Source organism: Balaenoptera physalus (assembly GCF_965194825.1).
Source record: "Balaenoptera physalus genome assembly, chromosome: 1".
Lineage (NCBI taxonomy): Eukaryota > Metazoa > Chordata > Mammalia > Artiodactyla > Balaenopteridae > Balaenoptera > Balaenoptera physalus.
The window spans coordinates 136,697,594-136,720,693 of NC_138882.1; positions in this window are offsets into that span (position 1 = coordinate 136,697,594).

Below are 23,100 nucleotides of genomic sequence, written 5' to 3' on the forward strand. Positions count from 1 at the left end.
AAATGGACAACCTGGAAGAAATGGACAAATTCTTAGAAAAGCACAGCCTTCTGAAACTGAACCAGGAAGAAATAGAAAATATAAACAGACCAATCAGAAGCACTGAAATTGAAACTGTGATTAAAAATCTTCCAACAAACAAAAGCCCAGGACCAGATGGCTTCACAGGCAAACTCTATCAAACATTTAGAGAAGAGCTAACACCTATTCTTCTCAAACTCTTCCAAAATATAGCAGAGGGAGGAACAAGACCAAACTCATTCTATGAGGTCACCATCACCCTGATACCAAAACCAGAAAAAGATGTCACAAAAAAAGAAAACTACAGGCCAATACCACTGATGAACATAGATGCAAAAATCCTCAACAAAATACTAGCAAACAGAATCCAACAGCACATTAAAAGGATCATACACCATGATCAAGTGGGGTTTATCCCAGGAAAGCAAGGATTCTTCAATATATGCAAATCAATCAATGTGACCCACCATATTAAGAAACTGAAGGGGAAAACCATATGATCATCTCAATAGATGTAGCAAAAGCTTTCGACAAAATTCAACATCCATTAATGATAAAAACCCTCCAGAAAGTAGGCATAGAGGGAACTTACATCAACATAATAAAGGCCATATATGACAAACCCACAGCCAACATCGTTCTCCATGGTGAAAAACTGAAACCGTTTCCACTAAGATCAAGACAAGGTTGCCCACTCTCACCACTATTATTCAACATAGATTTGGAAGTTTTAGCCACAGCAATCAGTGAATAAAAAGAAATAATAGGAATCCAAATTGGAAAAGAAATCAATCTGTCACTGTTTGCTGATGACATGATACTATACATAAAGAATCCTAAAGATGCTACCAGAAAACTATTAGAGCTAATTAATGAATTTGGTAAAGTAGCAGGATACAAAATTAATGCACAGAAATCTCTTGCATTCCTATACATTAATGATGAAAAATCTGAAAGAGAAATTAAGGAAACACCCCCATTGACCATTGCAACAAAAAAGAATAAAATACCTCGGAATAAACCTACCTAAGGAGACAAAAGACCTGTATTCAGAAAACTATAAGACACTGATGAAAGAAATTAAAGAAGATACAAACAGATGGAGAGATATACCATGTTCTTGGATTGGAAGAATCAACACTGTGAAAATGACTATACTACCCAAAGCAATATACAGATCCAATGCAATCCCTATCAAACTATCAATGGCATTTTTCACAGAACTAGAACAGAAAATTTCACAATTTATATGGAAACACAAAAGTCCCCAAATAGCCAAAGCAATCTTGAGAAAGAAAAACAGAGGTGGAGGAATCAGGCTCCTGGACTTCAGACTATACTAAAAAGCTACCATAATGAAGACAGTATGGTACTGGCAAAAAAACAGAAATATAGATCAATGGAACAGGATAGAAAGCCCAGAGATAAACCCACACACATATGGTCACCTTATCTTTGATAAAGGAGGCAAGAGTATACAATGGAGAAAAGACAGCCTCTTCAATAAGTGGTTCTGGGAAAATTGGACGGCTACATGTGAAAGAATGAAATTAGAATACTCCCTCACACCACATACAAAAATAAATTCAAAATGGATTAAAGACCTAAATGTAAGGCCAGACACTATACAACTCTCAGAGGAAAACATAGGCAGAACACTCTATGACATAAATCACAACAAGATCCTTTTTGACCCACCTCCTAGAGAAATGAAAATAAAAATAAAAAGAAACAAATGGGGCCTAATGAAACCTAAAAACTTTTGCACAGCAAAGGAAACCATAAACAAGACGAAAAGACAACCCTCAGAATGGGACAAAACATTTGCAAACGAAGCCACTGAAAAAGGATTAATCTCCAAAATATACAAGCAGCTCATTCAGCTCAGTCAAAAAAACAAACAACCCAATCCAAAAATGGGCAGAAGACCTAAATAGACATTTCTCCAAAGAAGATATACAGATTGCCAACAAACACATGAATGGATGCTCAACATCATTAATCATTAGAGAAATGCAAATCAAAACAGCAATGAGGTATCACCTTACACTGGTCAGAATGGGCATCATCAAAAAAACTACAAACAATAGATGCTGGAGAGGGTGTGGAGAAAAGGGAACCCTCATACACTGTTGGTGGGAATGTAATTTGATACAGCCACTATGGAGAACAGTATGGAGGTTCCTTAAAAAACTAAAAATAGAACTACCATACAATTCAGTAATCCCACTACTGGGCATATACCCTGAGAAAACCATAATTCAAAAAGAGACATGTACCACAATGTTCATTGCAGCACTGTTTACAATAGCCAGGACATGGAAGCAACCTAAGTGTCCATCAGATGAATGGATAAAGAAGATGTGGCACATATATACAATGGAATATTACTCAGCCATAAAAAGAAACGAAATTGAGTTATTTGTAGTGAGGTGGATGGACCTAGAGACTGTCATACAGAGTGAAGTAAGTCAGAAAGAGTAAAACAAATATCATATGCTAACACATATATATGGAATCTAAAAAAAAAAAAAGGTTCTGAGGAACGTAGTGGCAGGACAGGAATAAAGACGCAGAAGTAGAGAATGGACTTGAGGACACAGGGATGGGGACGGGTAAGCTGGGATGAAGTGAGAGATGGCATGGACATATATATAGTACCAAATGTAAAATAGATAGCTAGTGGGAAGCAGCCACATAGCACAGGGAGATCAGCTTGGTGCTTTGTGTCCACCTAAAGGGGTGGGATAGGGAGGGTGGGAGGGAGATGCAAGAGGCAGGAGATATGGGGATATATGTATATGTACAGCTGATTCACTTTGTCATACAGCAGAAACTAACACACCATTGTAAAGCAATTATACTCCAATAAAGAGGTTAAACAAATTTTAAAAAGCTGTAATTAAAAGAAGAAAATCCTGCCCCTTAAAATTTTTATTTTCAGTGTTGAAACTAGCAATGCACTTTCCACTTGAGAAGCACCTCTGAAAAGAGGCCATTGTGGGATCCAGGAGGAAGGAAGGGTGAAATTGTTTGCTGAAGTGTGACTTTAGACTTTAAGGAAAAGATGAAGTGTTAACCGTGGTACTTCTTTCTAAAGTGTTTGTTTCAAGCTCACCCTTAAACAATTACACCAGGTAAATAGGAGAGGAGACCTGATCAGAAACAATAAAAATATATTGGGATTTATTGTCCCTATATTGAATCTCTTCAGAACCTAAGCAGGCATAAATCATATGGGCAAGAAACAAGTAACCAAATCTCAACATTGATCCCAAATTAACAAAAATAGCTATTATTTTTGAACCACATGTTGTGATCCTAGTATCTATATCTAATTGTGGGACTTTGGAAAATGGGCCTATACTGATGAAAATAATAGCTACATTTATTTATTTATTTATTTTATTTATTTTTTTCATATCCCCAGGCCCCAGCTCAGGTTTAGTGAAGTAGAGTTTCTGGGGGAAATGACTCAGGCATCTGCATTTTAATAAGCAGCCCAGGTGATTTTATTTTATTTTATTTTTTTACTTGTAAAAAAAATTTATTTTATATTGAAGTCTAGTTGATTAACAATGCTGTGTTAGTTTCAGGTGTACAGCTAAGTGATTCAGTTATACACATACAGGTATCTATTCTTTTTCAAATTCTTTTCCCATTTAGGTTATTACAGAATAATAAGCAGAGTTCCCTGTGCTATACAGTAGGTCCTTGTTGTTTACCTATTTTAAACATAGCACTGTGTACATGTCAATCCCAAACTCCCAATCTATCCCTCCCCCCACCCTTTCCCCCGGTAACCAGAAGTTCATTCTCTAGGTCTGTGAGTCTGTTTCTGTTACATTTATTCAACAACCATATGATCATCTAAATAGACACAGAAGAAACATAAGAAAAAAATCCAACATCCTTCATAATAAAAATTCTCAGCAAACTAGAAATTAAAGGGAACTTCCTCAATGTGATAACAGTATTAGATTGACAGTTTAGGGTATCTATTTCTTTTTGAGTGATCTTTGGTAGTTCACGGCTTTCAAAGAAGTCGTTCAGTTCACCAACTTTGTAAAAATGTATGGACATAAAGTTGTTCAAAGTATTTCCTTATTATCATCATAATGTTTATATAGGATCTGTGGTAATGCCCCCTCTTTCATTTGTGATTTGTAATTTGGATCTCTTCTCTCTCACACACACACACACATTCTCCCTCTCTCTCTCTTTCTCTTTCATTTGTGATTTGTAATTTGGATCTCTTCTCTCTCACACACACACACACATTCTCCCTCCCTCTCTCTTTCTCTTTCATTTTTATTTCTTGGTCTTTCTGACTAAATGGTCATTAAAGGGATTCAACAAGAGTTCCATTAAACCACAAGCTATGGCTACCATCAGGGCTCTTTGGACTTCTTGTGTCCAAAGACCAACAGGCAAGAAGAGGACTCACAATACTGGCAGGGAAATTGACTAATTAGCAGGAGAAAATAGGGTCATTTCTTTTCTTTTTTCTTTTCTCCTTTTCTTTTCACTTTTTATTTTGAAATAATTTTGCAGAAGTAGGGCAGAGAATCCTTGTGTGTCATTCACCCATCTCCCTTAGGGTTAACATCTGACATATTTATGGTAATACTAGTATTATGATCTGTTTCTTACCCGCAAAACAGTTTTGACCCTAAATATATGGGACTTCCACACTAAGCAGTTCTCCAATTCTCTGCAGACACCAACTGGGTGTCTTACAATTCAATTCTGACACTAACTACCTGGAGTAGCACAGACCCCACTGGTTAAGGGTCAGTCCCATAAAAATGCCCCCAATTTCAGATGCCAATCGCAAGTAGTGGGTCTCCAGATTGCCCACACTTCTGCCTGACTTGGCTACCAATTGATGCATAACCCCCTCCTCAGGTTCAACAATTTGCTACAACAGCTCACAGAACCCAGGGAAACATTTCACTTGTTATTATTGGTTTATTATAAAGGATATTATAAAGCAGGGGTCCCCAACCCCTGGACTGCAGACCAGTATTGGTCTGTGGCCTGTTAGGCACCGGGCTGCACAGCAGGAGGTGAGCAGCGGGCAAGCAAGCAAAGCTTCATCTACTGCTCCCCATCGCTTGCATTACCGCCAGAACCATCCCCCACCCCCATCTGTTGAAAAATTGTCTTCCACAAAACTGGTCCCTGGTGCCAAGAAGGTTGGGGACTGCTGTTATAAGGGATACAAATAAACAGCTAGATGAAGAGGTACATAGATGAAGTCTAAAAGGGTCCCAAGTATAGTAGCTTCTGTCTTCATGGAGTTTGGGAAGGACCACCCTCCTGGCACATGGATATGTTCACCAACCCAGAAACTCTCCAAATCCCATTGTTTATAGAGTTTTTGTGGAGGTTCCATTGTGTGGGTGTGATTGATAAAATCTTTGGTGATTGGTGATTAACTCAATCTCTAGCCCCTCAACCTTCCCTGGAGGTCAGGGGTGGGGCTGAAAGTTTCAACCCTATAATTACATGGTTGCCTTCTTTGGCAACCAGTCCCCATCTTGATTCTATTTAGGGGTCCACTAAAAGTCACCTCATTGACATATACCAGGTATGGTTAAAAGGGGAGATATATATATAAAATAATTGATGCTCCTCTCACCCCTATCACTTAGGAAATTAGAAAGATTTTAAGAGTTCTGTGCTAGGTACCAGGAAAAAAGACCAAATATATATTTCTTATTATATCACAATATCACAGGTACATTTATCAAAATTAATAAATCAACATTGGTATAGGATGGAAGGGCACGTTAGGTGTACGGGATTAAGAGATACAAACTCCTATGTATAAAGTAGATAAGCAACAAGGATATATAGAATAGCATAGGGAATTATAGCCATTATCTTGTAATTACTTTAATAGAGTATAAACTGTAAAAATGTTGAGTCATTATGCTGTATACTTTAAATATAATACTGTAAATCAACTACACTTCATTTAAAAAAGATCTACAATTCAAAAAAGATCAACATTGGTACAATACTAATGACTAAACTATCAACTTTATTTGGATTTCTCCACCATTAATGCCTATAGTTTACCCCACTAGTTTAACCTTCCTTTTCTAAGTTTCTCCTCGGAAAGAGAGGGTCATAGGAACCATGGAGGAGCTGTTCTCCAAAGCTGTGTGAAGTATATGCTGTGGAGCATAAAACAGGTGCTTGGCATCCATGAAAACGTGGCACTCAGATCTCCTGCTTGGGGAAGGATAGTTTTTGGATGGCCCCAGCTGCTACCCTCTGAATTCACCACTACACTCATGCTAAGTCATACTGCCCGTGGGCTGCTTGAAGACTCCTTAAATGAAGTCTCACCAATAAATCTCTTTTTTTTTTTTTCAACTTACAAATACACAATAGAGTATTGTTAACTATAGTTACCATGATGTATATAACATCCCCAGGACTTATCTATCTTATAACTGAAAGTTTGGTTCTATTTTTTTTTTTTTTTTCCTTAGACTGAGTCTCACCAGTAAATCTCTTTAATGTCTAATCCCATCTTGGGATCTGCTTATAGGAGGCATAGAAATAATGCAAATGCATATTCTTCTATTTTGGGTGAAGTGTGTTTTTTTAAAATGTCAATTAGGTCATGTTGGTTTGTAATATTGTAAAGGCTTTCTATATCTTCATTGATTTTCTATTTGTTCTATGGATTACTGAGAGAGGAGCACAGAAGTCTCTCAACTAAAACTGTGAATTTGCCTATTTATGCTTTCAGTTCTATCAGTTTTCATTTCCATATTTTGAAGCTAATTGTTAGGTGCATACATATTTAGGATTGTTACGTCTTTTTTGTGAATTAATTCCTTTATCATTATGTCCTCCTTTTACGCCTGGTAGTACTATCCCTTGTATTGAAATCTACTTTGTCTGATATTAATACAACCACTCTTTCTTTTAGTTAGTGTTTACATATCTCTTCTTCTATTCTATTACTTTTACTTTTGTCAACATATTTATATTTGTAGTGAGTATTTTTGTACATAGCATATAGTGTGGTCATGCTTTTTATTCCATCTGATAACCTCTATCTTTTAATTTGAATGATTGATCCTTTTATATTTACTGTATTTGTAGTGTTAGAGTTAAATCTAGTATATTATTGGATGTTTTCTCTTTGTTCTATCTGTTCTCTATTTTTTTTAAATTATTATTATTTTTTACTTCTGTTGCCTGCTTTTGGATTTGATTTGAGCATTTCTAAGATTGTATTCATCTTCACTATTAGCTTATTAGCAATATTATTTTCTTTTTAATTTTTAGAGGTTGCCCTAAAGTTTACAACACACATCTTTAATTTATCTCAGGCTACCTTCAAATAATATTTCACTACTTCATGTATAGTGTAAGAACCTTAAAAGAAAACCTTTCATTATTTTCCCTCCTCCCATTTCTGTTACCATTGACATACAGTTTAATTTTAAATATGATACAGTCCAATAATATAATATTAAAAATTTTGCTTGTAATGGTCAGTTATATTTTAGATTGATTCAAAATAAGAAAAATGATAAATTTTGCATTTATCTTAACCCTTACCATTTTTAAGCTTTTCATTTCTTTGTGTAGATACAAGTTTCTGATCTCTTACTTCCCTTGCCTAAGAAACTTTAACATTTTTATATCATAGGTCTTAGGTCTTAGCAAAGAATTCTCTCATTTTCATTTTTTTTTTTCTGAAGGAAAACTCTTTATTCACCTTCATTTCTTTTTTTTAAAAAATAATTAATTAATTAATTAATTTTTGGCTGTGTTGGGTCTTCATATCTGTGTGAGGGCTTTCTCCAGTTGCGGCGAGCAGGGGCCACTCTTCATCGTGGTGCACGGGCCTCTCACTGTTGCAGCCTCTCATTGTGGAGCACGGCTCCAGACGCGCAGGCTCAGTAGTTGTGGCACATGGGCTTAGTTGCTCTGCGGCATGTGGGATCTTCCTGGACCAAGGCTCGAACCCGTGTCCCCTGCATCGGCAGGCAGACTCTCAACCACTGCGCCACCAGGGAAGCCCTCACCTTCATTTCTGAAAGATGTTTTCACTTGGTATAAAATTAAGAGTTAGAAAATTTTACCTTAAAGATGTCACTTCTCTTTCCTCTCTTGCATAATTTATGGTGAAATTGTTATTAATAGTCTCTTATTAGCCATATTTTTTTCAATGTGTGTAGTATATCTTTTTGTCTATGTCTAATTTCAGTGTTTTCTTTTCTTCTTTAGTTACCATAAGTGTAAATATGCTCTATCGGGTATGCTTTATTTTTTATTTATATTTTTGTGTTTCTCTAAGCATCCTGAATCTGCAGTTTTATTACTTTTATTATTTTGGGAAAATTCTTGGCTGTCTTCTCTTCAAATATTTCTTCTGCTATGTCCTCTCTAATTTGTCTGGGACCTCAATTACATGTGTATTAAGCTATTCGGTATTATTACAGAGCTGTTGGATATCTTTTTTCCCCTACTGCTTTTCTCTTTGTGATTCAATTTCAGTATATACTCTTCATCTATCCTCAGATTCACTGTTTCTTACTTCAGCTGTGTTAAGTGTATTCATGAGCCTGGCAAATGAATTCTTTATCATTTATACCATGCTTTTTATTTCTAGCATTTCCATTTGATTCTTTTATAGTTTTATCTCCCTGCTGAAATTCCCCCTCTCTTGATGCAAATCATCAAATTTTCAAGTAGATGTTTTAAGATATCGAACATAGTTGTTTTAAAGTCGCTGTCTGATAGTTCCAGCATCTGAGTCATAATTAAGTCTATTTATATTAATTGCTTTTTCTCTTGACAATTGGTTGGGGGTGGGGGTGTGCTCATACCTGTGTCTTGTACTTTTTTTATATTAAATGTGAGACATATTATTATATACGAAGCGTATAACATATTTAACAGTGGAGACTGAGGTAAAAATTAGCATTTATGCTTGAAAATGGGCATGGCTCTTTTTTTGGTTAGGTTATTAGTATTAAGGGTTGAGTCAATCCAGTCAGGAGTGAAGCTGGGCTTTGTTGTAGCTATGGTTACCCTCAGGACACCATAAACTTAAATTTTCTCTGAAGTTTTATCTCAGTGTTTGTGCTCCACCCTCAGCTTTCTACCATCCCAGTATGCTTACACCACATAGCTGGGTTTCTCTTCACACTTTTGACCTTTCTCTGTATCTGAGTACTGTCCCTGTTCCTCAGTGATTCCTATGATTCCTATGCTGGTGATAGTGAGGTTCTTTGTTGCCTGGCCCAGCTCAGTGTAGGTAGGCTCTGTGTGTCTGGGCTTTGGGGGTGGGGCTTCCTCAGTGCTCATGGCCCTCTTCTATGTGGCAGCCAAACTCTGCCTAGTGTCTGTGGTGGGTCATGTACAGGTGAAAATTTTTTGCTCCTCCCCCTGTGGTAGGAGACGTCTAATAATTTTGTAGCATTTTGGGCAGAGGACTCTTGACTTCCCCTTCCCCATGAGTAGATGCTGCTTCCCTCTACTTCTTTCAGCACAATGGGTCTTTACCTGAGCCTTGGTGGTGATAGGGTTTGATGCCCTTCCGTAAGGGGAGAGGGAAGAAGGGAGGGACAAATTAGGGGTATGGGATTAACAGATACAAGCTACTATGAATAAAATAGATAAGCAACAAGGATATACTGTATAAACAGGGAATTATAACCATTATTTTGTAATAACCTGTGACAGAATACAATCTACAAAAATACTGAATCACTATGCTGTATACCTGAAACTAACACAACATCGTAAATCAACTATATTTCAATTGGGGGGAAAAAAAAGAAAGCTCTTGCCCATTTGAGAAAAGAGTCTAATCAGGGAATAAGGAGTCATGCCTTTCCTGCAGTGGTGGGAGTGATGGCAGATGCTCTCCCACACACCACCACTGAGAGAAGCTTGCTCTGGACTCCTGGCTTGCCCCTAATCTATGAGTGAATGTCAGCTCCCTTTGTATCTAGGCCTCCCAGTGATTCTATACTATAACACCAGCCTGCACTTGGCTTTCAGCAATCCATTAAATTTTTAGCAGATTTCTTCTCACCTACTTGTATGGATGCCACATCTTTCTCCTATTGTTTGCCACTGGTAACCCACGCCCAGGGTCAGACATAATTGGCAGTGGTAGTATTGAAACATAACACTTTTACTTTACTTTAGATAGTTTTCTTGTTCATTAGTTGTAGCATTAAAACTGTGAGCTGGTACTTTAAAAAAAAAAAACAGAATTCTTACAGAAACTGTGAAAGCATTTCTTGTTTCATTTGTTGTAATGAAGTGAAATGTATATTTCTTGGAAAGGTACATACACTGCTTGGTGTGAGATCCTTGAGAACAATACCTAACAGTTACATTTTATTATCCTCATTGCTTACCTAAAAAAGAAGGAAAAATAATATTCTGAACAGTGAATGTCCTCTGTCTTAAAAAACCTATATAGTGGAAATTGACCAAGGTCTCCCAGAATAATCACACTCAGTAACCAAGTAGTAATGTAATGATTTGAACTCATGTGAGAAATAAAGGGTTAGCAGTAAGCCTATGATATCTGTGAAATACTTTTTTCTTTATCAGGGACACCTGGGAAAGAACAAGCTGCACTGGTCAAAGCCCCTTGCAAACTTACTAGCAGAAAGATAACAGAGAAAGTCCTTGTATTTGAAATGCTTTTAACAAAATATATCTGGTCTGTCTATGTTGCTTATTGTACATACCTTATGAATTCATAGATATATGGGACATGGCCCACTGGAAAATGTCATGTAAGCTATATTGAAGTTTTAAAAAGGACATGCTCCATAACCAAAACGGCTCCTTCTGTAACAAGCAATGGCCTGCATGTGTTGCTTAGAACATCCCATGTTTAATCAAAATCAGAATAGGTCCTAGTGGACCTAGGGAGTGGCAATGGTCATCTCAAACCTTTCCAAAGGAAAATGCATTGCCTGTGTTACACTGTCACCCATACACTTTTAATTACTAGTAAAGCTCAGTACTGAGTATTATACCTGATTCTTGTGAATCAAATTTGACAATCCAAACTACTGATTTTTAATTTCAATAACTATCTCTGATTTCAAAGTACATACATGTTCCCCTGTGCAATAATGCCTGGTTCAGTCTGGCACATGATCAGAGTCTAAAGAAGAATCATTGAGTCAAATTCAGAATTCATGTCATTTTACCACACAGATTCTTTAACCACATTTAGGGAGTTTTCATTTATTCTAAGTTTTGAAATACCACTGTGTAATAATGACTGTATGACATGTGATAAAAATTCCAGAAAACAAAAAATCGTTATGCAGCATATGCAAATAAAACAGAAAAGAAATACTGCATATTGTTGCAAACTACGGAGGACAAAGACCATAAAATTAACCATAATGAATTTATTTTCCTTGGGTATAAGGTATTAGTGTTTGGCTATTTGGTGATAGACCATTGATCTGCTTTTAATAATAGCAGCCACATGAAATGAGTCTATCCAATAGACATTGGGCTAGGTACTCTTTCTTTATAGTTTCATTACAACAAAGATAAATAGACACAAGAAAATAATTAATTTGGAATGTTACTCAGGGCTCAACCTAAGTACAACCAATATTTGCTTTTCACACCCAATGGTCTGGATTTCTTTGATTGCTCAAGGTAGCTAACATAATGACTTTGACTTTAATTGTATAGTTGGTTTGAGTAATGGATACATATAGTTCTGTATTATTAAAGAATTTTAATTTTTGTTATTCTTGAATGGTCTTGTTTTAATTTTTTCCAACCTAAGTTTTTAAATTATCGCTTATAAATTTGGAAGGCCCTCTAGGTTTAGTAAACTTCATGCCTTGTTTTTAGGTCATTCATTTCTAAACATTAACACACATACAAGTTTATTGTAGAAACCTTCATACCCTAACCCCTATTTCTCAGCACCTGGCTTCTATACAATTATTTTTTACACTGGTAAAATTCAGGCTATCCAAGTAGCCTCAAAAACAAGTCAAAGAGACAGACCCACTGGTATTGAAATTGTCTAGAAGACTTTGAGAGTGGTCACAGGGGAGGTATTATTGGTGGAAAATACAAAAGGACAGCCAGAATTGGATTCTCAATGTTGTCTTCCTTTCCAGAGTAACTGTGCCTATGCTAAGTATGCATAATAATATTCTCTGCTTTCCTGTTTAGTGATGGGGCTTCACATGAGCACCCCACAATGGTTTTTAAACAGCTTGTTTGCCAGAAGGGTAATAATCAGCCAGTATTTTGACAACAGCACTGGAAAACAACCAGTTTCTCCCTGAGTCAGAAGACCTTTTCAGATGTCTTGAGTAAAGTTCATACAAGAATCAAGTTTTATCCCTGATTTCTTTAATTGGTCTCGTATCAGGGAAAAGGAAGCTTGCCACAGTATATTTTTTAGCCTTATGAATTTTCTGCCTTTACTCTTTATACATCAATCAATTAGGTCATTAGAAAGAAACTATAGAAAATGAAAATAATTCTAATTATAAAGAATAATAACTATATAATTATAGTAATAAAAAATTCTAATTATAAAATAATTCTATAGAAATAATTTCTAAATAAAAATAATTTGGAATCAGAGGACACACTTTTTTTTTATTTATTAGGTTTCTGATCCCAAATAAGTCCCTAAATTTCTCTCAATCTTGCCTTCTTAATCTATTAAATAGAAAGAAAATGTCTGATTTGCCTATTCCACAGGCATTTTATGAATATCAAATGAAAAAATGTGCATGAAATTCCTGGTAACTGGAATGTATATAAACATGTTTGATCCATCCAACCATGTATTTACACTATCCCTTGAATCCATCATTCATTTTTCTGGTGTGTTCCTAAGTTAGAGTTTTGCCCAATTAAACCATGCCTGGTCTTTGAGTGAGAGTAGAAGAGATTTCACCTCACAAATCAACACGGTAAGTGATAGTGGCTGCCTAAAATACTATTTTGAATGGGTTTCTGAAAAAATATTAGGTTTAATAGAAAATAAGTATTGTTAATGATGACATCTCCCATGGGGACAAGTAGAGAAATATAAGTGGCCATGCCACACATTGGCAATAGCTTCCTTAAAACTCAAGACAGGTATTCCAAAAACTGGATATTCCTTGCTAACTTCAGAACCAACATTAACACAGAACATAAAAGATTTACATTACCTAGCATCAGTCTCTCCCACCTGGCCAAGACAAACATCACCTAGTTTTTTCAAGAGTAATTAATAATAAAGCCTCTTTGCACTACCTTAAATTAGTTATTGAGGGCACTAAAAATTTTTTTGAAATAGAAAATGAATGCTGGATGCTAGAGGGATCTAGCTGTGAACTCAGTGAAAAGCAAGGTGAACTCTGGTACTCTGACCAGCGAGGTAAGTATTCTCCATGTTGTTCCATTCAGAGAGGAAGACTTTTCATGATAAGGGATTGTTTTTCAGTAAAGGGATATGAATAGATGTGTGCATTTCCCTGTGAGAACATCCTAACAAGTCAGGCACCATGAAGGATAAATCTTAATCACTGACTTTTTCATAATTACAGATTGCTGTTGATGTATGTCAGGAAGATACATTTTGATATATTTTCCCCAAAGCAATGGTCTGAGGAAAAAGTATGACAGTGTATAACTTGAGCAATTAGTTTTTAAAATGACTTATTAAATGCGATCCATTTAAGAATGTAGAAAACACTGGGGACTTCAGATCAAAGATACTAAATGACCCCAAAAGGTCTGGTTGATACATTTGCCTTGTTAACATTCATTGACTCATCCATTTATTTATTCAGTGGATGATGTTTGAACACTATGTGCCAAGAGGTGTGCTAGATGGTGATAATACAATGGTGAATAAGACAAGCATGATTCCCTAGCTTCATAGGACTAACACTCTAACAGAGAAACAATCATTAATCAGGTAATTACACCTGTCGAGATTGCTGCAAAGGACACAGCACAGTATGCTAAGAAGATCATAATGAGAAGACTTAATTCTGTGAGATTAGGGAGTGCTAAAGCCCTAAAGGTTTATAATGGTAAATATATGAGGGTAGAGAAATGGTAAATATTTTCTAGATACAAGTGAGGAACCAAAATGGTCAACTTAGTCGACTGAGCCAGCCAGTCTAGGTTTAAAAAAAATAAAGAAAGACGAGTAGGTTTGTTAGAAATAGAGTCACCCATTGTTATGCACATTTTTGATGCTGGTATTTTCTTCATTTTCACCTGAGACTAGGAGCTTTTGAGTGTCTTATCATTAGGCTGACTTCAGAAGCAAATTTCTTTTGTCTGGATTCTCCTTGTTGTTTTGTTTTGTTTTTTTTTTTCTTCCTTAGGAATGAGTCATCAAAACCATCATGTACAGCAAGAATCTGAAAAAGGCTTACCACATTCCCAGGGAATAATGCCAAGCTGCCTAGAAATCTATCCACACATCCTCAAAATATATACAGATCAACAAGGAGAGAATAAGAAAACTCTCAGTAGGGTCAGTCCATATCCAATCACTGTTTAACACAGTAATAAAAAGACTTCAACTCGGCACAGCTCTGAAAGACCTTCCCCAGCTTCTGAGCTCCCTGTAGGGTCAGCTGACATCTTTTGTGAGACTGTTTAACAGCCCAGCTTCTCCTTCTATTCAACTCTGCTTCTTTTTCTTCCCTTCTAGAAGTAGTAGTCCAAGCTTTCCCTAATAATCTCCTGATTAGTAATCCGGCACTATGAACTGAACTGTGTTCCCCCACCTCCCCAAAATCTATATATTGAAGTCCTAACCCCTAATGTGATTATATTTGAAGACAGAGCTTTTAGGAAGTAATTAAGGTTAAAAGGGGTCATAATGGTGGAATCCTAATTCTATAAGATTGGTGGCCTAATAGGAAGAGAAAGATCTGTGTGTGTGTGTGTGGGTGGGTGGGTGTGTGTATCTTTATGTGTACACACAGAAGAATAGTCATGTGAGCATACAGTGAGAAGGTGGACATTTGCAAGCCTAGACGGGAACCCTTACAAGAACCTGACCATGCTGGCATCCTGATCTCAGCTTTCTAGCCTCCAGAACTGTGAGAAAATAAATTTCTGTTGTTTAAACCAGCCAGTCTACAATATTTTGTTATGGCCGCCCCAACTGGCTAATACACTCTGTCTCAGCATCTGCTTCCCAGGAAACCCAACCTGCAACGCTGGCCCTTTGCAATCACCACTGACTATGCAATCAGAACAATTCCTCAGACTCAAATGAAAATAAAACAAATAAATTATTTACGTGGAGATTCCAATATGCTTAAGTGCTTTCTGAGTTGAAACTCAAGCTTTCCATTTAGAAAGTATCTTCTCAGCCTGAATTACACTAAGAAGATAACCGCCTGGTGAGCACAAAGCTATTCATCATATTCATGAGTTGGGGAGAGGCTGCCTGCCACTGGTCCCTGAGTTTCTGGCAGGTGGAAATGGAGAGATTGTCATTTCTAGTACGTCATGTTCCCAGTGATGCTGAATCAATTGAAATTCCAAACACCTGCATTGTCCCCTCTGAGGCTTCTTACCATCAAAATGCAAGATGCTGCAGAGCTCTGAGACAGGTGATAAGAAGGGCCCACTGAGCCAAGAAAACAACAAATAACTTTGTAGAAGCCTCTGGAAATTTAGCATTTCCAATCAAAGCCTTGTTTGCTCTGAGCAGAACTAAGTCCTGCACTCCAAATTATTAGCGCTGGGAATGCAGGAAAACCTGAATCCTGCCTTGTAATCTCTACTTCCTCATATAAGATTTCTGAGGCAGATTTATACAAGGATCAGTGCCTAGAAGAGACATAAAGTACCGCTTCATCGTGAAAGACGGGTCAGCATCTGATACTGCAATAAGGACTCTCTGGTGCTGGTAGATTAAATTGACCCAACGAAGACTGGACTGGGAGCCAAAGCAATGTCTCCATTTCCACCTTAAGCCCCAAACTCAGATTTCCCCTAGCTAGAAGCAAGGAGGAAAGAGACAAGAGAGATGCACGGAGCCCGAGCACACTTGCTTCCACATTTCTGCTCATGCCTCTGCTTCTGTTTGCAAATCCTTCTTTAAACAATGCTCCACCTCACACCCTCCAGAAACCTCCCTCAGTGAGTTACTCTTTATTTGTGCCTTCCACTTTAGATATATCCTTGTTGCACATTTCAACCTCTTTATAATGACTTATCAGGTCCTTTTATTCACTAGAGAATGAGTTTCTTGGAGGCAGGGACCACATCTTGCTAAACTGTCAGATGATTCTAACATAGGACCTGGTGAAACAATAGGTATGATATACCCAGGAACATGAAATCACACATCAACTTTTCTTTCTAGCCTCCAACCTCACTCAACCCCCCAGTCCATCCCTTAACCACATTTCCCTGCTTTATTCACAACACACAACTCACTGACCTGCAAAACACACCCTCCTGCTTTCACGCATACTATTCCCTCTGTCTGAAATGTTCGCTGATCATTTCAAACAATAAAAATCTTCATCTTCCTCTGAGGTTCTACTCAAATACCGCTTTCTCCACAGAGTCTCCTCTTTGCTTTTCCATCATCTCTTGTTGATGCCTTTCTTTCCACACACATCATACTTTCTCTGCACTGGTCTCCATTTTTACTGGGCCATAAATTCTCTGAAGGCAGGAGTCAGGTTGTACTCCCTTCTCTACCCAAGGGCACTCAGACAGATGCATGGATCCCTGCTTCTGTCCCTACTAAATCTGTTCCACTTTTTGTATCCTCGAAGCTGCAAACCTGGGAAGCGCCGTAAACTCACTCTCATCGGTTACCATTCTCTATATTTCTCGAACTCACTATTTCTTTTCACTACCACCACCCTAGCTCATTGCCTTCCAATCTTTTCTTTATCTAGAGGAGAGCTGCCCTCACTGTCAGTCATCTCCTTGCCTGCAGATTCACTCACTCTCACCAAGGATCTTTTATTCTAGACTCTAAGGACCCTGAGGGCAGAGGCTCTATCTTATTTGTCTTTCTTTTTTGTTAAACCCTTCTAAGGGCCTATTGTTTACTAGACTCTGTTCTAGCTTTGAAGACAGAAGCACAAGCAAGACTCAGTTCCTGGCACAACGTTTGCTGTATTGTAGAATTTTCAGAAATACTTATGGAGCGAATTAATGAAAAAGGAACAGATGATTTTTTTCAAGTGCATGGATCATCATCTTTCTCCTACTTAAAACTCTTCTGTGGCCCACATATAAGGTTAATTGATTTTCAACAGTTACCAAAGCAATTCCTTGAGGAATGAAAGTCTTTATAACAAACCATCCTGGATCAATTAGATATTTATATTTAAACAAACAAACAAGCATTGACCTTTATCTTATACCATATACAAAAATGTCACTCAAAATGGATCATAGTCCTAACTTTAAAATCTAAAACAATACAACTTTTAGAAGAAAACACAGTAGAAAGTCTTTGTGACCTTGGGTTAGGCAATGGTTTGTCAGATATAAGACAAAAAGCACCAAATATAAAAAAATGATAAACTAGAGTTTTGCACTTCAAAACATCATAAAGAAAGTGAAACTGTAAGCCATTGACTAGTGAACTATTAACAACCCATATATCAAATAAAGGATTTGTATTTAGAATCTATCAAGAACATTTATAGCTCAATAAGAAGACAAACAACTTCATTAAAATTAAGCAAAATATTTGAACAGAGACTTCACGAAAGAAAGTACAGTCATCCCTTGGTAGCCACAAGGCATTAGTACAAGGACCCCTGAGAATACCAAAAATCACCAATGCCCAAGTATCATAAGTAAAATGGATTAGTATTTGCGTATAACCTATGAATATTCTCCCATATACTTAAATCATCTCTAGATTACTTATAATACCTAATACAATGTAAATTCTATGTAAATAGTTGCTGGCACATGGCAAATTCAAGTTTTGCTTTTTGGAACTTTCTGGAATAAATAAAATATTTTTCATCCATGGTTGGTTGAATCCATGTATGAGGAACTGAGGATATGGAGGGCCAACTGTATACACATGGCCAATAAGCATATGAAAAGGAGATCAACATTACTAGGTATCACAGAAATGCAAATTAATAATGCAATGAGATACCATACACACGCATTTGCTTTGATGAAATTTAAAGATTGAAAATACCAGTGTTAATGAGATTATAGAGCATCTAAAATTTTCATATACTGCTACAAAATGGTACAAGCACTCTGGAAATTTTTCTTAAAAAGTTAAATGTAAAACAATTTTAAAAAAAAGTTATGCACAGACATTCTGTTCCTAAATATCTACTTAAGAGAAATGAAAACATATCTACACAGACTAGAACATGAATGTTCATAGCTGCTTTATTAAAATTATTTCAATAATTTATTTAGTAGCCAAAATCAGAAAACAACACAAATGTCTATCAACGGGAAAATAGATAAAAGACTGTGGTATATATTCATATACTACAATGGAATAGTACTCAGCAACAAAAAGAAATGACCTATTGGTAATTGCAACAACATAGATGAACCTCACCTCAAAATCATTATGCTAAGTGAAAGAAGCCAAGCACAAATGAGTACATACTATATGAATCCATTTATATAAAATTCTAGAAAATGGGAACTAATGTATAGTGACAGAAACCAAGTCAGAGGTTGCCTGGGGCAGAGTTCAGGGGAGAGACGGGTTGTAAAAGGGCATGAGAAAACTATTGAAGTGATGGAAAATGTTTGTTTTTTTGATTGTGGTAATGATTTCACGGGTGTTTAAATATGTCAAAATTCATCAAATTGTATGCTTTAAGTATGTGCAATTTATTGTACTTTAAATATGCCTCAACAAAATTGGGGGAAAGCCCTTAGTGGTTCCCTATCACCAATGAATAAAGTAAAATTTGTGTCACAGGGTTTCATAACTCAGACCCCTGCCTCACTCTGGCCTCCTCTCTAATCACTTCCCCTGAACACTTTATGTTCTAGAAGGACTGAACAGCATCTCCTCCCTTAAATAATTCTCCTTCTGTCACTTGCTGGACACGTGCTCTTTTTATAGGGTGTTTCCTTTCTGGAAAGTTCACTCATACTCCTGTTCATCTGGAAAATAATTAGTCATTTCTCAAAACTCGGTTCAGTATGTGCTCAGTAAGTAATTGTCCAATGTGTGAATGCGCTCAGGTATACCTCCTCTAGGAAGCCTACTCTGACCCTCTGTACATATGCCCCGGAGTTAGTCACTCTTTCAACAATTTGTTAGTATTCCTTATATCTGTTATCATCCTGTATTGCTTTACATGGAGTACTAAATCTGCTTCCTTACATGTGAACTCCTTGGGAATGTAGTAGGCAGAATTCTAAGAGGCCGCCTCAAATTCTTGTCCAGTGTGCACACTAACCTCTTCCCATTTATTCAATCAAATACTAATCTAGGTGTTGCTATGAAGGGCATTTTGCAGATGTAATTAAGGTCCCAAATCAATTAGCTTTAAGTTAGGGAAATCATCCATGTGGTCCTGACTTAATCATGCAAATCCTTTAAAAGCTAAGCATTTTCTCCAGTTGGTCACAGAAGAGAAAATCATAGATTCAAAGCATGAGAAAGATTCAATGCACCTTGCTGGCTTGAAGATGGAGGACACCAAGTGGTGAGGAATGTGAATGACCTCTAGGTGCTGAGAGACTCCTAACTGACAGCCAGCAAGGAAAATGGAACTTCAGTGCTACAACCCCAAGGAGCTGAATTCAGCCAAAAATGTAAATGAGCTCAGAAGTGGATTTTTTCCCAGAGCCTTCAGATAAGAATTAAATATGCCTAACAGTTCCATTTCAGCCTTGTGGTATCCTGAGCAATGAAGCCATTCATGCTGTGCCAGGCTTCTGAACTACAGAACTGTTAGCTAATAAATGGGTATTGTTTTAAACCTCTACATTTGCATTCATTTGTTACACTGCTGCATAAAAATAATACAGGGACAGGAACCACATCTTATATATCTTTATAGTACATGGCTTCTCATGTAATAAGTCCTTAATCATGTTTTTCTGAAAAAATTAAAAGAAGAATGAGAAGAAGGGAAGGAGGGAGAAACGAAGATAAAAAAATAAAAGGAATGAAAGAGAAAAAAAAGAGAGGGAAACATTTTAGTTTCCAGAACAGTGGCCCTTGACCTTAGCTATACATTATCATCCTATGGAGAGCTTTAAAAAATATTAGTATCTGGGTTCCACCCCAGTGATTCTGATTTAAGTGAGCCAGGTGTGGCTTAAGTCTCCCCAGATGTAGCCCAAGTTGAGAACCACTGCTATGGTTGCTCCACGTGAACTGACTCCCAAGGACCAGTAGCTCAGCCAGAACTTCAGCAGATCCAGGCTCCTGTGGAGACTGGCTGGGTCCTTAGGGTTAACCTGTAGAAAGCCCTTAGTTACTAGCTGTGTCCTATTCCACAGTTAGCTCTTCCCAGGACGTTAATGGGCCTCACTCCAGGAGATATTCATTCTTCTCTCCATTCACAGGTTCCTTAGTTTAGGTTTAAATAATAATCCCTTGGTATTTTAATAAATTCTGGGCTTCCTCCACATTATAACCTTCTTGGACCCTGCTGATCACATAAATTTTTCTCTGCAGGATTCTCTACTGCAATCCACAGAGCAAATGTTGGTAATGTTCTGATTAGAAATGGTGAATGCCATTATCTGGATACTGTCCTTATCTATCACCAACACCTAAACATATTTCTCAGTTAAAAAAATTACCTTAACTGCTAATCAGAATTCTTTGGAGGGCTTTATAATCTAAAGAAGGCTATATTGGGATTCTGAGCTTCAGTTCTGGTTCTGCCCCTTATTAACTATATGAGATATCTGGCAAGATAGTTAACCACTATTTATAATAGTTTATCATCATTAAAATAAAGGAGTCTATATTATCTCATAAGGTTGATATCAGACTCATAGTATGATAATGTAAAGGTTTGTTACAACAACTTAGGTGTGTATATGTGCATGTGTGTGTGTGTGTGTGTGTGTGGTGAGAGTGTGTATGTACACATATACATATATTGTTCAGATTTAAGTAATTCACTGGAGTAACTAATATATTTCTGTCACTCTGCAGGGGAGTTTTTTAGAAAAAAATGTAAAATATTTCAATAAATTCTTTTCTTAGGGAAAGAAAGAAGGATGGATGGGTAGGATGCTCTACCTGGCAAGAAGATATCAATATGTGGTATTGATTCTTAAGTTTAGCTGGTCTTTCAAAGGTAGCTGAGAGAGGAGAGGGAAAAGGGCATACAGATAAATTTTAGATAAGTCTCTTATGGGGCATACTCTATGTGTCAGCACCTAGGCAGCTATCTAAATAAATGATCTAAATAATTATGCAGAGCAAGCCTGTGAGACAGGTATTTTTATTCCCATTTTTGTAGATAAAACCATTGCAATTTACAGATGAATTGGAACTTGGTCAAGGGCATGCTGTTAGTAAGCCATGGGCCTGAGATTTGAACTGTGGGCTCTTTGACCTGCCAATAAAATCAGCATACTTGGTTTGGGTTGCCAACTATGTTGTCTTGGAATAACATCAGATTGTAAATTAGAACACCAATTAAATACTATCCTTGAGGCTGAGAGGGGATGATGACAACATTATACAAGGAAGAACTCTATTCTAAATGTGAAACCTAGCAGGGGAAGGTACTCACAGCTGGGAGCCAATGGCCAGGAGGGGGCAAAGTTCCATGGGAGAGGGATGGGCCACTCGGGTATACCTGACAGGAAGACTGAACAGTTAGGAAAGATGGTAGGCCCTTTTTTTCGGTGGTACCTATACACTACTGCAATGGTTCTCAAGCTTGAGGGTGCATCAGAATCCCTTAAAGGACTTGTTAAAACACAGATTTCAGACCCCATTCCCAGAGTTTCTGAATCTGGGTCTAGGTAAGGTCAGGGGATTTGCATTTCTAATAAATTTCCAGTGATGTTGATGTTGCTGATGTGGGGACTGCAGTTTCAGAACCACTGTACTAGAGATACACAAGTGTATCTGACAAGACCAGTAGATCTCTTTGGAGACCCAAGTCACTATTAGATAGATTATCTAGTGTTTAGTTATCTATCTAGTTACTAGATAGCAGTGTTTAAGAGTGTGAGCACTGCAGCTAGATCATCTGGTTTCAACAGTCATTCTTATTGCTCACTGGGTGGTTGATTTGGGGCATTTTATTTAAATTTGTGCCTCAGTTTAGATAGGTCAATCGATAGACAGATAGATAGATAGATAGATAGACAGACAGACAGATAAATAGGCAGACAGGGACTTCCCAGGTGGTCCAATGGTTAAGACTCCACACTTCCACTGCAGGGGTCACGGGTTCAATCTCTGGTAGTGGAACTAAGATCACACATGCTGCATGGCGTGCTCAAAAAATAAAATTAAAAATAAATTTTAAAAAAGAATAAGCTTTAAAAAAACTAGACAGACAGTAAGAAATATGGATATATGTCTAACATTGCTTAGCACATAGAAAACCAAAAGCTATCATTATGCACCGGTATGGCAGGGATGTGGTTTGGTGGACATGGGGATGGTCCACTCCCATTCCTTTTCAAAGAGTCCTTGTTGCTAAGCTATAGAGAGTGCTGCAGGCAGACACATTCCAGCTCTCAGTCCCTTCAAGGATTGCCTCAGCTGCAGAGAGCCACCTCGCCCAAGATCAACTCCTCCCAAAGGCAGGCACATCCAGTGACTGTTAAGGCAGAGATATAAAGGCCTGGTCATTTTGGCCCAATGCATGACAACTCTGGCACCAGTCTAGTCTAGAGCTTCCTGAGGGGTCAGCTGAAGCTGCTTGGCCTGCATCACAGCCCGGCTTCTCCCTTTGCTCAAGCCTGCTCCCTTGCTTCCCTTTCACAGAGACTGGTCCCAAGGACCCTCCAGTCTGAACTTAAGTGCACTAAACTGCATCTCAGAGTCTGCATCCTGGAGAACTCAATGTGCAAGATGTTAAGCCCATTGAGGCCAAAGGTGCA